Below are 18,247 nucleotides of genomic sequence, written 5' to 3' on the forward strand. Positions count from 1 at the left end.
AAAAATAAGCCGTCACGGGACGCCTGGCAGATGTGAAACATCATGTGTGTACAAGTTATATGCATAGAAGATGATATTATTACAGGAATTAAATATAGCCTAATGGAAAAATGAAGTATTACGAATTTCTTACAGTAAATGGTAACTTTATTTAATAAACATTTATTTACATGTGATATAAAAGTTCGATATTAATATCAAGTGGCCACAATTTAAATATTTTCATTCGTGATTTCAGTAATAGTTATATTTGATGTTTCTTCTGCCGGTGTTACTGTGACGATTGGTCGATGATAACTAAAGTACGTTACAAAAGTATTGGACGAAACATCATCAAGATATCTCACAAATACAGCATCTATTGTTGTTCCATATTAAAAAATATAAATATGTTAATAAAATCTAAGATAAAAATTAAAATAGTCTGGTACTATTCGATTAATAAAGTCTTACACAAGATTGATAGTATGCCTTGTGTTTGAATGATCAGGGTGGCGTCCAATTTCAATAAGAATATGTTGTGATCCCTGCGATGATTGTTGGGAACTGAAATATTTAAAAACAATATGATATTAAAATACACAAAAAAAAAAAATTCTAAGTGTGGCTTCAATATACTCATGAACTCAAATCTTAGTTAATTATTGCAATATATGACTAAAGATTTGCAAATATAAATTTTATTAATAAATTTTTCTATATTAATTCCTTTATGAATAATAAAAGAATACTTAATTGAAGATAATATTAATATAATTTATATAAATTATTAATATGATTAATATGAATATAATTAATTAAATATAAAAATATAATAATTACATTTATGGAGACATGAAAAATACGATCTACTTACTGATGACTTGGTAGTATACTATAGTGTAGTTTCACTTTCTTTGCACAAGGTTGATCACATTGATCTTCTGAGTTATCACTGTCACACATATTTTATTGTCAAAAATTAAAATGAAAAATTAAATAAAACGCAGGTTATGTGTACCGTAGTAAACAACAACGTCGAACTGAGTGAGAAGTCACACCGTACACTCTACTACACAGAATATAGATAGGCATACCTTAGTATAGCGTGGCGATTGCTCGCCACGGCAAGTATCGCCACGCCAACGATTCGGTTTAGGAGTGCGCCTATAGATGTTTCACATCAAAAGCGGCAGGGAAGGACGGAATAGCGGCGGAGTTCTGGAAGAACCTGCCGGAGGACGGGAAAAAAGAAACAATACGGACAATCAAGGAACTGTGGAGAAGAGAGGAAATGGTAGACAGATGGAGGGTGGCAACAAATTTTCCCAATCCACAAAAGAGGAGAGGTGGACAAAGCGGCGAACTATCGGGGAGTCTCACTGTTAGACATCGGATACAAAATAATGACGGGAATAATGGCCAGAAGATTAGAAAGGTGGCTGGAGGGGATGAGGAAGTTGTCAGAGGCGCAGGCAGGGTTTAGAACAAACAGAAGCACGATGGAACAAATAGTTGTGCTAAACACAATAATAGGAAACAGGCTGAAGAGAAAAAAGGGGAAATTATATGTGGTATTCGTGGACTTTAAGGCGGCATTCGATAAAGTGGACAGAGAGAAATTGTGGGAAAAAATGGCGAGCATGGGAATAAAAGGAAAATTCCTGAGAATCACAAAGAAGATATACGAAGAGAAACGGAACAAGATTATAACAGGGAAGGGATTGACGCAGGAATTTAGGACGGGCAAGGGGGTAAGACAAGGGTGCCCACTGAGCCTGGTATTATTTAATATATTTTTAGAGGACCTAATCGGGACACTGGAAAGGAAAGGGGAAGGAGGCACGGCAATTGGGAGGGGCAAAGGGGAAAAGGTATATACGCTACTGTTTAGTTCCAATGCCGTTCATTGGAAACCACATAGTTTTTCTTTACATGAGGGATATTGCGACCGAAGTCGGAACATCCCTCTCTGTTTCAACGAACGGAGGTTCGGCCCTCTCCACTTCGGCCGGGCGCACACGATTGTCTCCGGCGCGCGCGCGCGGCGACTATTTGGGACTCAAATGGTTCGTGCGCGTGGCGCGTCGGGTGTTTTTGATTTGGCGATGGGGCTGAGTCTTCATGCGGATGAATGTCTATACTCTCTTCTAAAGTGAAAGTTGAAAGTGAAAGCCACGCTGTTTCTTGTTGAATTCCGTACCCAATCCATATCAATTAATATCTTTGCAATCGAAAACTGAAAATAGCAAATAATTAGAGATAAACATAGACGAAATGGTCGTGTTCACTGTTCTACATATATTTTTTTGCTAACATATTGATATATTCAACTAAATATCAACTTAACCTAACCACCTGGGTAACCCCCTGGATACCACCACGTCAGAGTTAACCTGACGATCATCAAGTGATATCACATATCAACGTTAGATACCAAATATAAGATTTGGATCCAACAAAACTTCTCTTTGCTTATCCTAATCGTAATTTAAAGTTAAAAGTGTGTGTGTGTTAGTTGTGTGTCAGTTTGGCTGCAGCCAAACTAGTGTTTAAACAATTACTAATAAGTTAGTTATTCTCAGTTGGTGTATCAATTATTTATATACATTTTGGGTTTTTTATGCCATAACGGCTTTTTTCCAAACAAAAATTTGTGTGGATTTATTGCTATTATTATACCTTTGACAAACCATTTCTAAGAAAAAATTATGGCAACTGTCATACCACCTAGGGTATGACAGTATAGTCAAAACCTTTCAGCTACTATATCCACACGACGCAGCAATGGTGGCAGAGGAGGGACAGAAAACAAGAATAATGGTATTTAGAAAAGGGAGGAAAAGGAAAAATGAAAGGTGAGGCTTCAAAGGAAAGGAGTTGGAAGTGGTGAAGGAATTTAAATACCTGGGGTTCTGGTTCACAACGAGAAACAGGTACAGAGAACGCGCAAAAAAGCTAGCGGGGAAGGCATAGAGGCTAATAAACAAGGCGTGGGGCGAGATGAGAAGGAGCAGGCTGAAGAGCCTAAGAAGAAGGCTCTATTTTATGGGAGCGACAGTGAAGGCGGCGGCACTGTACAGAGTAGAAGTCTGGGGATGGGCGAGACAGAAAGAGATAGAAAAGGTGCAGAGGAGGTATGTCAAAGCGAGTATGGAACTGGCAAGGAACACACCGGAGTACATCTGGAGAATGGAAGCGGGAGTAGAAAGCATAGAAACGGAAACCTTCAGGAGAGCAGTAAAGTTCATGGTAAAGATAGGAGAAATGGAAGAAGCAAGATGGGCAAAAAAATGCCTAAGAGCAGAAACTAGAGGAATAAAGAACGGACAGCCAACGGAGTGGGGGAGAATGGTCAGGGACAAGTTAAAGGAGCTGGGCGACGACGAGGTACTGGAGAGGCTGTGGAAAAAGGAGTCAGACGGAATAGGCGAGAGGATAGAGGGGCTAGTGGAAATAATGGAAGGATAGGAGAAACAAAAGGTCTGGGCAAGGATAGAAAGATCAAGATACTGTAACTACTACAAACACATCAAAAAGGACACGGAGATGGGAAAGTACTGGCTGGACAGGAGACTGAAGGAAGAACAGAAGACAGGATGGTCTAGGTGGAGATGCGGGAACGCGTTGATCAGAGGAAGGAGGGGAATGGCAGAGGATAGATCCAGGGCATGTAAAAGGGAAAAGGAGGAGATGGAGCATGTCCTCGAATGTGGGGAATTGATGAAGAGGCTGGGGAAAGAGGACGAGAGGTGGTGGAAGGACTGGGGCAGAAGAAGTAATCGAACGCACTGGAAAGAGAGGATGGTGGAGATCCTGGGAGCGCCCCCAGAAAAAAGAATGATTGAGAGGCTGAGGAGGGCAGCAGAGGAGAAAGGAAGAAGGTGAAGAAGAAGGAGAAGAGAGGAGAAAAAAGTTTTAGAGAAGGGGGGCTTATGGGGCTGTGACATAGAGGAATGAGGACATTTGTTTTGTTTTGTTTTGTATAAAATAGAGATATATATGTTAAGATTAAAGCTAAAATAGAAAAGATATTTAAAAGAGGCTGGCGAGGATGTAAAACAAAGGAAGACATTTTGTCGATTAGAAAAACTATTTTTTCCACACGAGCAGTAAAAGGGCGAAACGTCAATGCGAATAATTAATTAACACAACACTGATATTTAAAGTAAACTATATTCCTTTTAATACAGAGATGTACAAATTAATAGAAAATTAATAGAATAGGAACGCGCAAGTAGAAAAAAATGGATGAGTCCACGATGAACTCGTATTCGGAACTGAACTGAGTAGAAGGAAAGGAGATTTGAAAAGGGAAATTCTGCAAGGGGTGGGAATGAATAAAAGGAGACGTGATTGGTCACTTGCAGATTGGAAAGGTCATTTTATTGGAGGAATTTTCTCGGAGGAAAATGAAGATAGGAAGTACTTAGAGGATGGGGGGAATGAGGCCCAAAGGGTCCGAGGGTCAGGAGAGGTGTCATAAATGGCAGACCGAGGAAAGTTGGTATGAGGATTGACCCAGCCATAAAGGCATCCAGGAATAAGTACATGAAAGTGGAAAAATGGTAAAATGTATATATTTGGTCACCAAATGTGAACCATAAAAGCAAACCTTAATTTAGCCTGCCTTCACCTTTATGGCTGGACTGATGACGGTGTTGGGGGCAAATGTGGGAATTTTGGAAAAAGGAGAGGACAGAGAATTTTTAATGGGGGACAGACCCAAAAGGGGAATTCCCAAAGGCTGTAAGATTGGCCTATTTGCACCTTGCACACATTCCGCGTCGGAACACATTTGTAACATCAAAGAAATAAATAATAATAATAATAATAATATATTATTTACCTAAAATCTCGCCGTTTATTCGGATCATTGATGTATTTAGTAGGATCGCTCATGGATCGCAGACCCTACGGCCCAAATAAGACTCGGTTATCCAACCTCATTTATCATTGGCCATGCATCCCCCCTCCATTCATCATTTTATGTGCAAATACACATTTGATTTTTTTTAGTTCAAGTTTAATCTCCAACGTTGTAACAACGCCGAACGAATCGGTGTCTATTTCAACCTCAATGGAAGCGCTGTAGATAGTCCCATCATTGAATTCAGCATTTAAGTTCCTCCGATTTTATTTAAAGCCTGATTATAAATGTATAAAAAATTGTGAAAGTGTTTTTTATGTTTTCCAAATAAAGACACCACGTATGACAAAATACGACCCAGTACTTATTTTATTAACAGCGTGATCGAACCGTTTGATTCTTCATCCAAGAACAAAGAGAGAAAAAGAAGGGGATGTTAATATTGTCAAATAATCAACTCTTCACTTATTCCAGTGAACGTAATTATTTATTAATATAAAAAGAAACCAAATATTTTTAAGCTCCAAACGACCAAACACGTTTCTTTTCATTCACCTCATTCTTCCATCTCCACCAGACCGCTGTCCCATTATTTTCCAATCCATCTTTTTCCACCATTTGTCCTGTATCCGCATCAAATGGAAACTATTCAAAATTACATTTTTTAACAGAAGAATCAGGAAGAAGAAAAATCCGGGGATTTAGAGAAGAAAATCGGGGATGTGGAGGTGAAGCTAGCGATGCAGCACATGGAGGACCAGTTACAGGGAGAATTCCTGAAGGACCTGTCCAAGGAAACGAGGGAAAAAGTGACAACCGAAATAGTGATACAGCTCTGGAAGTCAGAGATAGTAGATTATGCGAGGAGCTATTCATTCGTGAAATCACTGTGTCACTTCGGGCTGAAATCATGTTTGAAATCACATGAAATCTCATGAAATCGGTCGAAGTTAATTGCAATCAAAGAAATTCTGGGATTTCATCGATTTCAGGTGACTGCAAATGAAATCACATGAAATCAGTGAATTATAAAACTTGTTTATTAGGATTGGTGTTGAGTTTCGTTTATTTGGATGGGAGAACAATAAAATCTCGAGAGTTCTCAGGATCATATGCTCGTGTACAGGGTAATGTTAAAGAAATAGATGTACTTTGTACCTGGTATATTTTAAAGAAACAAAGATTTTTTAAATGCAGCCAATGACTACTCATGGCTATATAAATATTAGTCAATACCGTCAAACAATTTCCTCTCCAGTCATTTTCAAAGATGCTCTCCGAGTTGATGAGAAAATATATAAAGACGTTGTCAAATATTTTTAGTTCTAAATTGTTTGTCCTTTACTGCGACGTGAAGATTTTATTCAGTATGTCAGAGATATACTTTATTTTACTATGTTGAATAAATGATTTATTGGAAAAGATTGCCATATTTCTCCTTGTATTTGTCATTACATGACTTGGATATAACTGCTGCTAGTGCTAGTATTTTATCCGGAGATCTAATTGAATCCAACTTATCTCCCCTACCAGCCCTCACCGCCCTTGCTGCCCCATTCGCATTAAAGACTTGAAATCATATGAAATCATTTGAAATCGTGAAATCGTGAAATCACCGGAAAAAAATCCCTGGCAATCACATGAAATCAACGATTTCAAGAAATCAATGAAATCATCTCGAAATCAGATGAAATCAGCAATCACTGTGTCATCGAATTTTTGAATGAATAGCCCCTCGAGATTATGGCATGAGGACGATAGGTGGAAAATTGTGAGGAGTGTGAAGTTTGCAGCAAGAGCCGAGACGTAGACTTGCCACGCCACTAAGCTACGTATGGAAGCTGGAAGAAGGGGAGAGATGATTGAGAATCACCTGAAACGTAACGATTTCATATTGACAAAAAAATTTTTTTTTTGCGATAGCATTTACAATTTCATTAATTAAGGGTTTTACGTGATTGAGATGTCGTAAATGACGAGCAAAAAAAGTGTAAATCCTGAGCTTGGACCTCGTCTTTTATGTCCCCAAAAAACATAATTTACGAGATTGCATCTTGTAATTTATGATTTTCGAAGCCGTAATTTACGTTTTCAAACTCGTAATTAATGAGTTAGAAAATCTCATTAATTATGTTTTACGTCTCGCGTTTTATTAATTTTGTCTGAGTATATGTAATGGGCAATCGTTCTGTCATTAGATAGCCAGATAAATGAATATAAGGTTTCTACGAGAAACTTTATAGTCATTCAATATAATACCTTATATTGAATTATCACGAAAAAATCATGTCTTTGAATTAAATTTTATTGGATCGATATTTGGAGTAAGTATAAGAACATTTACATACATATATACAAAGTATAATAATTTTATGAGATTTCATGATATTTTTGGCTCAATCTGTATTTTCATCCAAAAAATAATTCACTGGGATTCTCCCCACCATATTTTGCAAATATATTACATGTGCATTCGCCAAAACTGTACATTATCATTATGGTTAATAAATAAATTTTGGTGACCCAAATTACTCTTGGTTTAAATGTAGAAATTATTCTACTCAAATTAGGCTTATTCTATTGAGATTATGACCATATGAAATCCGTTCTATTTGCAAAATAAACTTTACAAGTTTTTCATGCACAGTGCAAAGCTTGAGAGAAATGATAAGCGATCAACAATGAAACGTTAATGTAATGAAAGAATAATAAGTTAAAAGCTCACCACTTCTTTTAGTCAATCAATTAAAGATTTCACACTTGTGCGTGACTCGAAACAACGTAATATCAATCAATTTCCATTTCCTTCTCATTAAAAATATCTAATTTCATTCGGTAAACATTCGAGATTCAATATGAGATTTTTTCATAACCGCATAGATCTTTACACAGAAGAACAGGCGCGTTCGTTTATACTAGAATATGGCACCCTCATCCTTTAATCACTAACACAGTCCATGTTGGAATGTTAAAATTATACATAATTTTTGTTACTCCGCCGCAGCGGGAATCTTACAAAATAATTCATTATTTTTCAAACCAGATGAATGATATAATCAAATAAATAATTGTTATGCATAAATTAGTTAAATAACAATTGCACAGTTATTATTTATTAACAATTATTGGATGCGTGTTTTTTTGTAGCAAAATACAGCCAGGAAAAACTAACTGTCAAATACGAGACTTAAAACGTGATTTATGTGATTTTTAAAAACGCAAATAACGATTTTGAAAATGTAGATTACGTCTCAAAAAAAATCTATATTACTGTCAATGTTTGCAGCTGCAGAATGCTAATGCAAAATCCGAACAATTCAACCACTGCAAATTTTTCATTGGTTTGATAAGCGTTTTTCGCAACATTTTCGAAATAGCCTTGAAAAGTTTTGATAAAATATCTGAAAGTTCGGCCCAGATGATTGAGAATCATCTGATACGTAGATTTCATATTTGTGAAAAACGTTTTTTTGCCTATTACTTTTACTATTTCATCAACCAAGAATTTTACTTGAATGAATGTGAAAGACATGTAAATCACGAGATTGGACCTCGTCTTTTAAGTCCCAGAAAACGTAATTTACGAGACGGCATCTTGTAATTTACATTTTTTGAGATCGTAATTTTCGAGTTGAAAGATCTTGTAAAGTACATTTCAAGTCTCGCATTTTTCCACTTGTTTTTTCTGTCTGCATTGCCTGTCCTGTAGAGACGTCTCTATCCATACTGGCGACCCACAATCCGCCATTCGTCGAGCTAATTACACCATTATTCATGTCTCCTCTTATATAAGTATTCATTCATATAAAAAAACTCAAAATATTCAAATAAAAAAAATTCAGCCAAATTTACGACTGTTGACCGTTAGTGAGTGACGAGTAATCAAATCCAAATGTTTCCACAAAAATTAAACAAAATAATTAATTCAGATCACGTTCGAAAGATAATGGACCTGGGCCAAATGTTAGACTACCTACAACTTTGATATTGATCGACAAGTATTTTGAATTGTGAAATCGATCGGAGAATTTTCATAGATTTTTTTCTAGAAATTATTGTTCTCCACAAAAACGCTCGATATAAAAAATCGAGTACAGCCCGAAATTATTGATCTATTTATCAGAAAATAAAGTTGAAAGTAAGTGAACATACCCTGTGTTACTCGTTCATTAAAAAAATTATATCAAATTAGGGAGAGTTTTCGGAAAAAATAACAAAATCTTCCAAATCTCACGCAAATATTCCCAATGTGGAAGAAAAATTAACTAAATACACTCACTCCTCATTCCAATTGTTCACTAACATTATTGACTCAGTTATACGTACGATAAAATTCACTAGAAAAACCCAGAGAATTAGTTGGGAAATTCTGTTGAATTTGTATTGAACTCTGCTAGTTGTTGACCAATTCTGCAGAAATGTTCATTAGAAAATGATCAGTAGACTTGGATTTTTCTATACTAGAGCACCATTGGCACACCACTGAGCGCCGTTATTTTTTAGCAACAAATTGGTTAGTTGTCGTCGTTATTTTTGCCTCTTTCTCATTAAGAAAATCAAAAAAGAAAAAAACAGCAACAAGCCCGAGTACAAAGAAAATTGATTTATTAAATGCTATAAAAGATTTTTTTTATTAAATATTTTAATAGAATAAACCAACAATAAATCAACGGTTCAACAAAAACTCAATCTAAATCTATTGAACTAGGCCAAATTGCCAATACGATGTATCAACTATGACATTTCACCTGTTCAGATTAAAAATTTAAAAATTAAATTAATACCCGATAAGTAAAATTTTTTGTGGCAGTTTAGCAAATCATTTCATTTTATTTGTTGAACATTAAACAATTCGTCGTATTTAATTCTCTTCTTTCACCGCAAGCGTCGATTATGTCTGGACCGTCTGGAGATTCTGATTCTCCCTCTCCCTCTCTTCACACAACAGTCGATATTTCCAATTATCTACAGGTCCCGGATAACGATCGATGAATTCCGATAGTTCTGATGTATTTCACACACAAACAATTGAATAAATCACGGAAAACTAACCCGAACGGTAATTCTACGCTATTTTGTCTATTTTTGCTTCTGAACTGACGCTTCGTCGTTGTCCGATTTTTGGGTTTTTCAATTGTGTGTGTAATATCGCTTACTCGGTAGACATTTCATAGAAACTGAAAATTAAGCGTTTAAGATACTTCGAGAAAGCTGAAATTTCATCAAGTTATAGGTATTATGAAGTGATAAGTCTGTGCCAAAATTCGACGTAAAGACTTCAGCAATTTTATAGCAATTATCATCTGTTTCTGTATCAATATCTCGAAAACTATTTGTTGGAAAATTAGAACACAGCTCTTCTGTTCTTCAAAAATCACTCGACTAGGTTTAGTATATGTTTAACTATAGTTTCCAGAAAAGGGACTGATTTATGATCTGTTGTGCTCTGGACTTGAGAGCACAGTGATCCTTACCACAAGTGGTATTCAAAGGAGACTCTGTCCTCAAGAAACATAAAGGTTCTATTGTTTTTGTCCTAGTATAGATTTTTCATATTATAAGAAATAGGTTAGTCTCTGGACACCAGTCCTCTAGATCGGTCGTGCCTTCCTCGTGCAAGTTAAATAAAGAGTTTTATGACGATAAAATCAATTAAATCACTACATTTATTTATACCTTTTATCCATATCCCAATACTATTCAACTGATTTCAATTTTTCACGTCTCAATAGTCGTTTTGATGTACTCCCCTCAAAGGGGATATGTATAATTGTTCAAACAAATTTATCGAGATATTTCAACGTTTTGCTTTGTTATACAAAAATTTGATTGCACTTTTAGAAGCTCTTTGAAAAAATATACGATTAAAGATATATCCAAGTAGTTTCGTCAAATGACTTTCTTTTTGCTTAGCATTTTAAACAAAGTGTGCATTCATAATTATTTATTAATGTTGATTGTTTTATAACAAAAAGAAAAATACTCCCAAAGTTTCGAAAAATTATTGCCAAATATTGTGATTAATTTGTTACTCGACTCTCGTTGTTGTATCTGTGGGTTTTAAGATTTTTAAGATGAGTAGGGAAATAACTTTTAGTATTAATAAAAGACTTAGAATTTAGAACAAAGATTTTCTGTCAGTTGAATTAGTCCATTGTGGAACGTAAAGTTTAGGCTATATGTTTATTTTGTTTCTTTTATAGTTTTTCCTAGTGTTAATAATTTAGTGTGAAGTGGTTAGAAGGATCGAATGACGGTTTTATGGCATACGTGCCTTTTTGGGGCTTTTGCGCAGGTCCAGGGGCGACAGAGTGTGCAGACAGATGGACAATAGATGGTTTGTTCGAGTACAGTGAAGAGGGGAATAGTAGTGATGAGAATAAGAAAGATTTGGAAGAGTTGAGGAGTTTGTTCGTTTTGAGTTTTCAAAGAGAAGAGACATATTCTAATCACAGCGCAGTGTTACCTTTAATTTAATACTAGTGTACCAAGTTGTTATCTTTTATTATCAAAGTCTTGAATAGTTACTTTTGCATTTATTTACTTCTTTGTTTATTTATTGACGACTACTATGATCCTACATATCTTATGAGCAACAAGCGGAAACGAAGCGTATTCACATTGTTCACATGACTGACACGTGAGTCTCTTATAATCTCATCTAACATTTTTGTAAGACACGAATTTGATGAGAGAATTAGAATTAGAGAGAAAAAAATTCCGCGTTAACACCAGCCGGGAATCGAACCCGGGTCTCCCGATATGGCGCCGAGCACTTTTACCAACTAAGCTACCGGATACCACCGAAACTCATGCTCAAATTCACCAGAAACACCGCCTCGCCTTCTTTGTTGAAAGTCATGCAGATTCATGACTCACGTCAAGTGAGGGGAACATGGAAAGGGCGAAAACTGGATCGAAGACAGCTTTTCCGAAAGTGCCAGTGGAAAAAACCTCAAGAAAATTGAGGTAGAAGGGTGATAAACGTCATAAAACTAACAAAGGAGTTGCGGTGTCATAAATGTGAGAAACCCTTGTGACTGCGGTGGGCTGAAGATCCATTGCCCATTGGTTTAGCGACGATATTCCATGTGTGCTGTCCGACATGCCGTCGTCTCTTTGACGTTAATAGTAAATTTGAATATTTGAAACATTCCCACCTGCCAAATTTATGTTCATATTCGAAACACGCTGCATAGGGTTAGGGAATACCATGTCAGCAAATCCGTGGAGCCCTCGGATTCAACCAATCCAATATGGACACCGGTCAAATTGGTGGATTGTCAATTTCAATTCAATTTTTTTCACTTATTTGTCGGAAAACATATTTTTCAAAATTTTTCAAAATTTTGAAAGCAAAACGAACAAACTTTTTTGTCACTGCTGCTACGTTCAGCGTGTTACGAAAAATGCCTTTTCGTTGACGTGTAAACGAAAAGTAAAAACTTGTAAACAAAGAGACTTTTCGTTTACCCAGAAGAGACATTAATAGCCACAGGAGATTTAAATGCGAGGATTGGAGAGTTACAAGGGATATCAGAATGTGGACGAGAAGATAGAACAAAGATAAAAGAAAGGATGTCGCAGGATGAAACAACGGAGGACAAAGACAGAGAGCTCGTGGACTGATGCGAAGAGAGGGTGTTCCGTACGGAAATTTTTGGTATTCGTAGATGTTTTATTCTAGTTTAGTTAGCAAATATTAAGTGATTAATAATTTTAGTTTATTATTGTCTTTAATTTAATTTGAATTCGAAAAGAGAAATAACATCTCAGCAATAGTTGAATTTTAACTTAATCATCCATAAATTCAACTTGACATTTTTATATTTTTACTCATTTTTTTAGCCACCCAGAACGTAACGGTTGAATAAGACGTGAAAGACCCATAAACCATCCACAATCGCCTCACTGTTCCAAATTTTAGCTGCAGTCCTTGTTCCCTCAATTCTTTCATTCCAAAATCTCAAATTCACAAGAAACAAACAAATAAAACAGGTCAACCATAACTATCCAGAGTCACGTTCACTCCAAACGAAAACACACGGCCCTTTTTTGTGCCTGTTTTCCTAAATATTGGAACCAAGTGCCTTACCCATTTTTTTTGCTTCGAACTCGGACACATCTCACTTAACTCCCACTTCAATTTCATGCACCAATAGAATCTACAATTCATAAGACCAACCCATATACTTAGCGACACAAATCCAAAGGAAAAGAGCACTCAAATTAGTCCACGTGCAGTCGTCAAGGAAATAAGTCTTCCACCTCGTAATCAACCGAATCAACAGATATAGAAGAGTTTGAATAAAATATTAAGCCTTGTTTAATTAACAAATCGTGGGTGATTTTATTGCGAGTGAACCTTGAAAAAAACCCAATCATTAAATTGAATCACTCAGGTGAATAGGTAGCCTGGGAAGCCACTTGGTGGCAACAGAGGGCACTATTAATCAAGAATGGAAGCGCTGAAAGAGGTGAGGAGGGACAGCTAACATTCATAGGAGAAGGGGTAGGTTTGGGCAGCGTGTTGGACCATATAATGATAAGACTGCAGGAAGAGGAAGCCCCCTGGGTAGTTCAGGAACATGGAGATACCAGAACAAGAAGGTTCGGACCACCTACCAATTATACTCAAGGTATATTAGGGTGAGAGAACGAAGAGAGGGGAGGAGGGAACAGAAAATAGAAAACCGAGATTGAAATGGATAGAGAAGAGAGGAAATCTTCAACGACAAATGGGAGGAAAGATGGACGAACAGAACTAAAGAGGGTGAGCATACGGAGGAGAGGTGAGTGAGACGAGTCAACAATTACCATAGAAGCAGAACATGAGGCAAAGATGGTAACGGGCAACAAGAACAAAGAAGGGGCGGCATGAGACACAAGAGAATACCAAGAGGAGAGAAAGAAAATGTTTAGAAGAGTGAACAGGTCCAGAAGAGAGAGAGACTGGCACTTCAAATGAAGGGACAGCGAACACAAGAGGTCTGTGAGGAAAATACACGGCAGGCTGATCAGGCATTTTTAATAGTCAGGAACAATGATTATTGTTAAGGAATGAATCGATTCAACGTACAACAATATATCATGATATTTAAGATACCCTGATAGTCTTAGGAATGGTCAAGCCGAAATGTGTATAATTTATAATTAATTCCATGTTATAAAAACGTGCAAACGTTTCCGAAATCTGAGAGCACCTTGCTGCCTTAAGAATTGAATGAATTGAGACGTCACCTCGATGTGCTGCTGAAGTAATATTGTGGACTGAGAGAAAAATACACTTTTGTCAATCATATTTGTTTTGGACAAACAAATGCCCAAAATTTTCATTCGAAAATCCGTTTTAAATTCTTATCAGAAAAATATTCAATTGGCAAAGTTATACAGGGTGTCCCCAAACTCAACGTCCAAACTTTAAACTTAAGTTGGGGCTGAAGGTCTGAATCGAAAAGTCCTGAGCGACTTTTTGATCAGATGCACCCTCTTCAACTTATTCAGGGTTGAAGTTGGACGAATCAGGGGCGTGGGATAACCGGTCGCACGACGGTGAGGAAAATGTGCGAGTGTGGTGGTGTCCCCACCATACGGTACTGCTCCCCTGCGGCGGCAGAAAGAGATGACTGGCGGCGGCGGGTAAGAGGAAGGGGCGGGAAATGAAAAAAATGAACACCCGCCCGCTACATAAAAATTATTTACTCCTCCCCTAATTAATGCCAAGGGATGAAACCAAGGGTATTCGATGGAGGAATAAATCATCAGCGATTGATCATTCTTTTTCTCCTTCGCTGAAAGAGAAAATGAAAATCTCATCTAACATTGATGGATATTTTTTTTCTATCAATATTGAAAGGGACGGGAGATTGGCAGAAGAGGGAGAGAGAAAGAGGGAAAAAGAATTAATTTGCTTCGTTTCCGAGAAGATTTTGAAGTAGTTCAAACTCGATGTTTAATAACGATCAACACGCGGAGAAAACAGTCGCAATCGTCTATTGTTTCTCGCGAGATTCATTTTTGATAGAGTGTTCGAACGTTGAATACGCAGATATTCATTTTTATTACGGGTTATGTGGGGGGAACGGGCGTCTCGCGGCAGAGGCGTACGCTCGCGATTTTCCCAACCGTCGCCACCCGGATCATAGGGTTTTTATTGCAGTGCATAATGGTGCAAAGGAGGAGGGTCGTTTGACACCAGCTCATGGTGGAGAACGACCCAGGAACGTCGGTGCATTGCAGCGAGAGGAAGCCATACTCGAGCGGTTCGAGGATGATCCTCGTGCCAGCGTCAGAGTCGTGACTCGGCAGATGGACTGGAAGAAGTCTGCCGTCCACAGAGTGCTACAGAGGGGGCACATGCACCCGTTCCATTTTACGCCGGTTCATGAGCTCTTACCGGGAGACGAGGGAGCTCCGGTTCAGTGGTGTCGATTTGTGATCGATCAGGATCGAGTCAACCCTGACTTCCTCTGCAACATCCTCTGGACGGATGAGTCATCATTTACCAGGGAGGGAGTTTTTAACTACCACAACGAACATCATTGGGCAGTTGAAAATCCTAGGGTTTCCCAGACGAGAGGATTCCAGTATCGCTGGGACCGCCTGAACATCTGGGGAGGGATTTGCGGTGACGAAGTGCATCTGCGGCTCCGTCCGGATATCCTTGACGTAAGTTTCCTTTTCCTTTCTCCTTTTCTCACCCCTTTCCATCACCTTCATCATCATCTCATTGATAACAAATTCTCAGGGAGGAAACTATCTCGCGTTCCTCGAGGAGAATATCCCTCACATGATGGGGGATGGTCCTGCTGGCAGACTGGTTTGGTTTCAGCATGACGGTGCTCCTGGTCACAGTACTCTTGCTGTGAGGGAGTGCCTGAATGATTGCTTCCCAGATCAGTGGTTGGGACGAGGTGGTCCTGTATCCTGGCCTCCGCGGTAATTATCATATCTCCGGATCCTTTCAATCAATCCTTTTTCCAAAATGCAATAGCCTATTTCCATTTCATTCCACGACCCTCTGCAGATCCCCGGACTTGGCTGCGCTCGACTTTCTCCTCTGGCCCTTCCTCAAGGAAAAAGTTTACTCGGTAGAGTTGGAGAATCGTGAGATGCTGGCAGCACATATCCACGCGAGCGCAGCTCTCATAACACCTGAGATGCTGCAAAGAGTCCGCATGGAAGTTCTCAGCAGGGCGAGAATGTGTCTGCAGGAAAACGGCAGAAGATTTGAGCACCTCCTGTGATGGATTTTCGAAAAAGGTTCTTTTTAGAACAATCCATGAATCGGCCCTTTCACAGCCACCAAGAAACGGCCCTTTTGAGGGCCATCAAATGCAGGACGAAGGAAATTTCGAGAATCGCTAAAATCAGATTGTGAATGTGCGATCATTTTGAGTTGGTGAATATTTCATCACCACCATCATTTTGATAGCTTTTTTTCCTTTGAACTAAATGGAGGATGAAATAGGTGTCAATTGATGGAGAATTCATGTAAATTTCAAGGCTGTTTTTTTTTTCGATCAGTGCGAGGGATGAAATGGGCCTCACTTGATGGGGAATTTATTTCTACATCGAATGACCTTGGTTTCATCCCTTGGCATTAATTAGGGGAGGAGTAAATAATTTTTATGTAGCGGGCGGGTGTTCATTTTTTTCATTTCCCTCCCCTTCCTCTTACCCGCCGCCGCCGGTCATCTCTTTCTGCCGCCGCAGGGGAGTAGTACGGTATGGTGGGAACACCACCACACTCGCATGTTCTCCTCACCGTCGTGCGAGCGGTTATCCCACGCCTCTGATTCGTCCAACTTCAACCCTGAATAAGTTGAAGAGGGTGCGTCTGATCAAAAAGTCGCTCAGGACTTTTCGATCTAGAATTTCACCCCCAACTTAAGTTTAAAGTCTGGACGTGCAATTCTGGGTTACTCTGTATAAGCCAAAATCCCTTTTGTAAATATGTATATGAAATGTACGTTTATTTAGCACAACAGGGTAAACCTGATGGTTTAAATGCTTTGAATAATTAAGAAAAATTATATTTGTTGAATTCGAGAACTAAAAACTTTTCACGTTCAAAATCTCACAAATGGACTCGTCCGTATTTTAATGCTGGACAACATGTATCGTGAATCCCACGGGTTAGCACACGTTGAATTTTCGCAATTTGGTTGCAAACTATTACTCTCCTCGTTAGGCAAGTCGATCATATTTTTCAGTGAAAACAAAATCTCACGAATTTATATTTAATCGAAAGTACCAAATTACTTTTTCGTTACTGAGGCGCGGAAAACGCTTCCTACCCGACTGGTTTGAGGACGATAGGTTGAATATTATAAGACGGGACTCCACCGAGATACATTACAGCCTCTAGGAGTATCGGTGCTTACCTACCGTCTGCTAAATGCGAGCTACTATGCCTCTAACGGAGACTGTCGAAACTCGGCTCGCCTCGACTTCGGCTTGCCTCGCTTCGTGCTGCAAACTTAACACTCCTCACAATCCTCCATCTATCGTCCTCATGCCATAATCTACTATTTCATCGTTAATAACAAAAAATAATAAATAAACATTACGCGTTTCTGCGATATTCCGCCCACAGGCGCCAGTAGATTCATTAATCAATAGCAAGTCCTCCAGATACGTCGCTGACGTGACTCCCGAGGAACGCAGATGACCAATGCCTAGTTTCATGAATTTAGTGAACGTGACCAGTGCTGTAGTTAACCCAAAACGTAAGCATTGAAATTCAAACAATTTCCCTTGGAAAGAAAATCCCAATAATTTTGTATCCGTCTTGCAAATCGAAATCAAATTATATATAAAAGGCCCTCAGATAATAATCCGACGACCTGTCTTATTGTCGTCGAGTAATATTCTCAGGGGTAAAGAATATGTTCAGTCGATTGAGATTGAAAATGAGCCAAAAAGCCCCATTAGGCTTTCGTACAAGAAATATTGCAGAAAGTGTTTTTCCGCCGAAGCGACTTCGGCTACCGATCCGACTGGTACAGCATCCACATTCAATCATTCACCAATATGATCGTTTATCATCATTTTTTCAGGAAGAGACTATTGTTTTTTTTTTGTGATTCAACTTGGATGGGTTTCATTGCGAAGGGAATTTTGTAACCGCTGACTCAGCTCGGAATTAACGTATCAGCCGTTGTCGCCTTGGCTACATTACCTATACGCCTGGGCATATTGCGCATGCGTCAGCGCTTCGGTGACATAGTGGGGAGCGCTTGGCCGGGTGGTTATATAAGCCCGTACCCGACAGGCAACTAGTGGCAGTTCGTGTTCGATTCACCTTGAGCATTGAATTCTTCTGGCTAACTCTCTAAGGAATTCGCTTATTTTACATTAGGCTTCCTATGTGCTTGGCATCGTCTGGATTTTCTC

This window comes from Diachasmimorpha longicaudata, chromosome 17, assembly GCF_034640455.1.
Source record: "Diachasmimorpha longicaudata isolate KC_UGA_2023 chromosome 17, iyDiaLong2, whole genome shotgun sequence".
In the NCBI taxonomy this organism is placed as follows: domain Eukaryota; kingdom Metazoa; phylum Arthropoda; class Insecta; order Hymenoptera; family Braconidae; genus Diachasmimorpha; species Diachasmimorpha longicaudata.